Source organism: Helianthus annuus, chromosome 1 (assembly GCF_002127325.2).
Source record: "Helianthus annuus cultivar XRQ/B chromosome 1, HanXRQr2.0-SUNRISE, whole genome shotgun sequence".
Lineage (NCBI taxonomy): Eukaryota > Viridiplantae > Streptophyta > Magnoliopsida > Asterales > Asteraceae > Helianthus > Helianthus annuus.
The window spans coordinates 29,645,244-29,652,440 of NC_035433.2; positions in this window are offsets into that span (position 1 = coordinate 29,645,244).

The window sequence follows — 7,197 nt, forward strand, 5'->3', positions numbered from 1 at the left end:
AATTCCAGTTCAGATTCTGAAGATGACGGAAACTTTCTTGATAAGCTTATCCCAAAGTCAGATAAAGTTTTGGATGACGATTCGGTCATTGTGGTCTACACGATGACCGGAACTGACAAAATGTATACTGATTTTGAGTACCCGATTCAGAATGCCAACCTGGAAAAGGTTGAAAAAGTTTTTAAACTCGTGGAAATTGATATCTCTGAAGTTAACAACAATTCGTTTCTATCAAAACTGAAAAAATCTTTTGTTAAACAACAACCGACAAACAACCCGGGAAAGAAAAATGAATGGGTGGGTAACAATGGTAATAACAAGAGACATGGTAATAATTACAAAAAGAAAGGTGTTGGTTTTGAGATGAAAATGGCTAAGAAAGAAGTTAATCCAAAAGAAAAATTGAGTAAAGTGTTTGTGACTGGTAATAATACAGAAGTCGAAAAGGATTATATCTTTAGTAAGCAAGCAATTGGCGATTTTATTGCGGCCAAAAAGATAAGAGACGAGGCCAACAGATCCACTTTTGTTAAATATGACAAAAGAATCTGTTATCGATGCAAGGAAATCAGTCACATGGCCAAACAATATGTCAAAAAGATAATAAAATCAGTTTTCCATAAACCAAAACCAAAAATTTCAAAGGATGCTAAGGGAAAATCACCTATGGTATCCCCCGTGCGTATTCTTAAATGCGGTGAATCATTGAAGTCAGAGGAAATCAACTTTTGAAATTGGTGAATCATCAAAATCACAAAAGACTTCAAAGGTTTATCCTAAAACAAAGACTTCCCAAAGTCAATCATGGGTGGAGAAACCTAAACATTCTTTTGAGGAAAAGAAAATGGAAGAAGTTTTAAAATCTGAACCAAAAATCTTTACAACCATAAATGAGAAAATTGAGTTTGAGTTAGATAAGTTGATTGAAGAATTCCCACCTATCAAGGAAGGAGTTTTAAAATCAAAACCAGAATCTGATGTTCCAAATGTTGTTTTTAACATTCCAAAAGTTGACATAGTAGCTCATGATATTGTTTTTGGTAGTGTACCAAATGTTGCAAAATCTTGGGTATCGTTATTTAAGTAAATGTTTTTTGATGTGTGTAGGGACTTCCAAGGTCTATCATTTCTAAATGGATAATGGATAGCAGCGCCTCACGGCACATGACAGGGATGTTAGCACTTCTATATGACGTCAAATCAATCAATGGAGGTTATGTTGGATTTGCTGGAACTCAAGGTGGAAGAATTGTTGGAGAAGGAAGACATAATAACGGGGTCGTATCATTTGATAAAGTGTGTAGGATCGTTATTGACGATCGAATACAATCTGAGCTAAACACTATTGTTTATGCAGCGGAAATACACAAACAACTTGAATCTAAGCAGAATGGAGTAGAAACAGAATGCAGATTACTTTAAACACGTTTTCTCATTTATCTTTCTCAGAAAAATTCGGCAGCAGTTCGGCTACACGGTCAACATTCAGATACAAAATGAGAAAACACTTGGACTATATATAGGGGGTGATTTCGCTCCTAATGACACTGTGTAATTTGGGGCGAAATCAGAAGCTAGTGATTTCGCTCCAAATGACACAATGTCATTTGGGGCGAAATTAGGACATTACAAACAAACTTACAACCAGCCCCCTATACTATACATAATTAACACATATGACCCCTAGACCCTATACAAGCTAGACTAAGACTAAGACCCAGGCTTTAGACATTCGTGCACCAACAAACTCCCCTTTGGATACAGCTGCAGTCTTCAGACTTGTCTTCGGGTCTTCAGAGTGACTTGAACTTTTCTTCATGCTGCTTAGGCTTCCTCCTAAGCAAATTCCTCACTCTGTCGTTCTCTTTCTTCCTTTTCTTATCCTCTTCAGCTTGAATGTTCATCCATTTTCCTCTGTTTTCTTCAAGCTTTCTACGTTCACGCTCAGCTTTCCTTTTGACTTTCTCCTCAAGCGACCACCAAGATGACTTTCATTTACTTTCAGAGTTAATACCTTTCTGAAAGCATAGAGTAGCAACTCATTGAAACTGCATGGCCTGCTTTTTATCTTCAGCCTGATAGCGAATCTTGTTAATGAATAGACATTCAATATCCTTCGCAGAGCAATTCACTAACCACATAGGGTCATACACATGTATCTCTCTAATCTCCTTTCCAGCACGATAAGTAATGACAGCCTCAGTTGAAATGTAACTGTATACCCAGCCCAAGAAGCCTTTATAGAAATCCTGCTCCATTTTTGGCACTAGAATATTTTTCATCGTTTTTGGCTTTTTAACATTCAGAATAGTTTCCTCAACCCCTGTCACTGGATCTACCCTTGTAACTCTCTTAGGGTAATGCGGCTTCCAGTGTCTGAACTCCTTCAACGATTCAAACTTTATGTATCCCCACATTGGAATATCATTTTTGCAAACAGGATACCCTAAAGTTCTTACTTTCGACAGCTCCTCCAGATCCCACCATGGTAATGACATTATATCATATAGACGTTCAAAGTACTACACCCCGCACTCTCTCCTGATTGCATATGCATTAACATGAGGCAGGAAACCCCAGCTAATGATATCACCGAGCGACACACTTCGATCTCATTGATAGTACTTCAACGGTCTTTTGAACTTCCTTTCGTGACTATCTTTAAACCACTTTTTCCGTTCTTCCTTTTCCATGTCCTTGGGAATACCATCAAAGTTTTTGTCTTTCAAGATCTCAGTTATTTTCCTTCTCAATTCATCTCGATTTTCTTCTGTAAAGAACTCCATCAGCGTAGGCAACTGAGAAGTATCTTCCTTTTCACTCTCATCATGAGTCCAATCCTCAACCTCAACCCTGTCGTACATGTCAGCATCCTCTACATACTTATACTCATATTCTGGTTGGTGGTTGATGTCGAATGCATTTAATTCTTCCTCAAATCAAATTTGAAATCAGGATCCACCATACGTGTCATTTCTTTGATCTTTTCCAATGTATACGTATGAAAGTGTTCACCTTCTTCCCTGTAAGTATCCAATCTCAAAATTAGCTTCTCAACATGTTCAACATTTTGAGCATCACCAGACCCCCCCTTTCCTTCAGCTCCCCCTGTCTCTTCATTCACAGAATCATTCATCAAATCATCAATAGTTCTTTCCTTGGAAGCTTCGGTCACTTTTATACCCATACCACCTTGAGCATCGTCATCGTCGTTATCAGAACCATGACTGCTTGCCGAAAAGACTTTCTCGTCATCGTCATCTTCTTCGTCATCCTCATCATCATCATCATCATCATCATCATCATCATCATCATCTTCATCATCGTCATCATCTTCATCATTGTCATCACCAGCTAACTTTTCAAGATGTGTTTCTTCCTCAAAAAGGCCAGATATAGCAGTTAAAGGTTCAGGATTCTCAACAATCAAGGATGGAACAATTGATCTTTCTGTCACTGCTGAACTACCTTCAACGCCTTTCCCTTTATCTTTCATCTGTTCATCAATCTCAGCTTGGCATTTAGCCCTGAGATCTTTAACTTGTATCTCTTCAAACTTTTGCTCTATTGACGTTCCAAGCATATTTTCAACAACTTTGTTTAACATATAGAACTCATGTTCTTTAAATGCTTTTGCAGCTTCAAGCTCTTTGTTTTTCATCTCGAAATATTTGTTCTGATTCATCTCTGTGAGCCTTTTCTTCTTCAAGTTTAGCCACTTGCACTTTCAAGATATCAATCTCTGATTGATCATTGTCAATCTTCTTCAGTAATTTTTTGTTATCAGTCTCTAGTCTCTTCACACGCATTTCAAGAATTTTCTCACGATCAGAGACTTTCTTGTTCTCAGCAGCTAATCTTTTGTTTTCAGCTATCACTTCATCAACTTTCTTTTCAACATTCTTGACTTGTGCGGTGTTTGTAAAATCAAAGTCTCCTACATCATCAAGACTTACACCCAAATTCGAAGGAACGGCTGGAAAACCTCTATACCCTGAAGAACCAGGTGTGGTTTGAACAATAGGTTGTGAGGTTGGTGGTGTTTGAAAGATTTCTTGAGATGTGAATAGGGTTCGTTGTTGTGGTGGTGAGAGATGTAGTGGTGAAGGTTGTCTAGGTGGTGTTGGTTGTCGTGGAGGTGTTGGTTGTTTTGGAGGTGAAGGTTGTCTTAGAGGTGTTTGATGTGGTGTTGATTGAATTGGTGATTGGTGTAGTGTAGGTTCAGATGGTGGTGTTGGTTCTTTTGCCGGTTTCTTCTTTAACACAATCTTCGGCTTTGAGATCTTTGGAGTGACTTTCTTGATCTTTGGAGACACTATTCTTTTTCTTGCTCTGGCCTTCTTTCTACCACCTGAAGGAGGTGTTTGAGATCCAGAAACATGTTGCGGGGATGGCACATAAGGAGCATCTTCTTTCTCTTGCCTCTTCCTCTTTCTCAACAACTTCTCTTTCTCTATCTCTACTTGAATTCTTCTCAACCTTTCAGTTTCATCTACTTCATCTTCCGAAGAACTCAAAGAGCTAGTAGTGTCTTTATCAACATCATCACCTTCGATTTCATCAATAACTTTTTCTTTCTGAGCTTCTACATTAACTGCTTGCTCAGCTTCTAAATCACCAAGATCTAAAATCACTTCTTCAATACCAGCATAAGGATTTTCCTCAACATTCACAGCCGGTTCTTCAACTTGAGGCTCATCAACTAGCAATGTCTTTGCCACTTTCTTTTGTTTCTTCTTTGGCTGTGATGATGACCCTTCACCCTCTTGTACTTTAGGGGTAACCTTTCTGCCTCTCCTCCTTTGTTCTTTGACAAACTAATCATTACGAGTAGGTTTGAACTCCTCAAGAGTCTTTAGCTCATCAACGTAACCTGCTTCCTTCATTTCATTTTGTTTCTCCAGTTTGGATGATCAACTGGATCAGGATCTACATAATTCACATCCTTTATAAATCCGAAGAATGCAGCACCTATCTTTGGTTCAGGATGGTTTGGGTGATATCTAGCAAGCTGCTTGAGAGAATTATTGCTCATGTGTGACTGAACTAACAAATCATCCTTCAAATCACGTTCAATCTCTGGATATGCATGATCGATCAGCATCTGTACAAATCTTGGATACATCCAAGTCTTGCTCTTTGTTGTGATATTCTCAGCCATGTAGTGAAAGACAATATGTGAGAAATTATATTTCTTGTTCAGAACTAACGTAGTGACCATGTTCATCTGATAATCGCGCATTGTATCGTAACTTCCCTTAGTATGGCTAAGTGACATCAATATACAATGAATAATAAACTTGTAGGGTTTCTGGAATTTTGACTTCAAATAATTTCCAACATTCAATGCACCCTGGTAACCCATCCTGAGCATACAACCCTTTACCATCCGTTCTGGAAACTTTGTTGGCGATTCTGCATCGTGCGGAAAATTCACAACCTCACGAATAAGCGCCTCAGTAATCACAATTTCCTTCTTCTCACTATGCACCTTCACAATCGAATTAATTGCTTTGTTTGCTTCATCATAGTTTGAATGCTTCCAGAACCGCTTAATATGTGACTTGTATAATGGTCGTTGATCAGTCAAGGCCTTTTGAATAGGAATACGACCCATGAACCCCAAGATACTGCTGAACTTCGACAACTCTTTATTTTTCTTCACATCCAAGTCACAACAGCTGTTGTAAAGAGGATCAAAAATCACACTTGACCCCTGCACAACAAAACAGTACAACATGAATCAAAACACTTAGAAAAAAAATCTCGACATTATGCACCGACAAGCGAAATAAACTAAGTATACTAAGAGCGAAATCAGATCAACATATAGGAGCGGAATCACTAGGTTGAATTAGGAGCGAAATCTCATTAGATGTCTTAGATGCGAAATCAGAAAACATCACTTAGGAGCGGAATCACCTAACCCTCAGTTTGGAACGAAATCACAGACAAACACTCAAAACTTGTTGGATGATTAAATTGATCAGGTTAACTTGTTCATCTGTTGATTCCGACACTAGGGTTATGTTTTAATTTCATTTTTGACCCTAAACATGCCCTAGATCTAAGTCTGCAACACTCACTCATCGACAAACATGAGATCCACTCAGATTTGGAACAATCAACACACAAGTTTATGATCTACACACTAAACCGACAACATATGTTTGATTTTATGTTCAGATTGAACCGTTAAAGCCCTAAAACTATGTTTCGTTCATCACAGATGCCGACAATCCAGAACAGACATGATTTCGGTTAAATCAGTTCACAATTTACCTTGCCCATGTTGAATCGTTGTGATTTCTAACAATAAACACAAGATTTGACAAGATTTAGGCAGCAATTCGTTTGGAAAACGATAGATTGAGGGTTTCGTTTTAAGTCGCTGAGAGAGAAATGGGTTGGGGCGAAATCAGACAAGTGACGGTAGGAGCGAAATCAGATGGCTTATATAGCTGGTCTGATTCCTCTCGAAATGACCCAATGTGTCTCTCGAGCGAAATCACTAAGAAGCTACGAGCGAAATCAAGTCTTGAAGCAGCTAGGAGCGAAATTAGATTTTAAGTGCCATTATGAGAGAAATCAGCTTTTAGTTTGTTTAGGAGCGAAATCAGAAAATTATTTTCAAAATTTTTAACTTTTTAGCAATTTCTGATTGTTCACCGACACACCCAGTTAACCAAGTGCAAGTTAATGACATTGGTCAACTGTTTGGCCTACCAAGTCCAAGTTAATGACCTTGGTTGACCGGATTATGAAGTATGCTGATGTTTCGATCTGAAAATAGTTCAAATTAATGAACTTTCGAACATTTTGAGCTTTCAAACACTTTTTTAATCTATCACACATGTACCAATCACAGTTTAGGTATCTCCTGCTTATCTAACCCTCATTAATCACAGACATGATCTGCACAAAGCTTTGATCGTCTGATTCCCAATGTCGGTTGTCGAAAATAAGATGAACAAATAAAATCTTTTTGGATTTTTAACAGGATAAGCTGAAATATGTACACACAATCTTTTTGTGAGTGTGTTAGGGGATCATATCAGCATTTGACAAGACACAAGCACCGTTAAGCTACAATTTCATACCAAGCCTTAAACAATTCGCGTAGATTGCCGATATACTGATCCTCTTAAATTCTCGCAGAACTTTCAATCTATCTGGGATACGGAATTAATGTTTTAT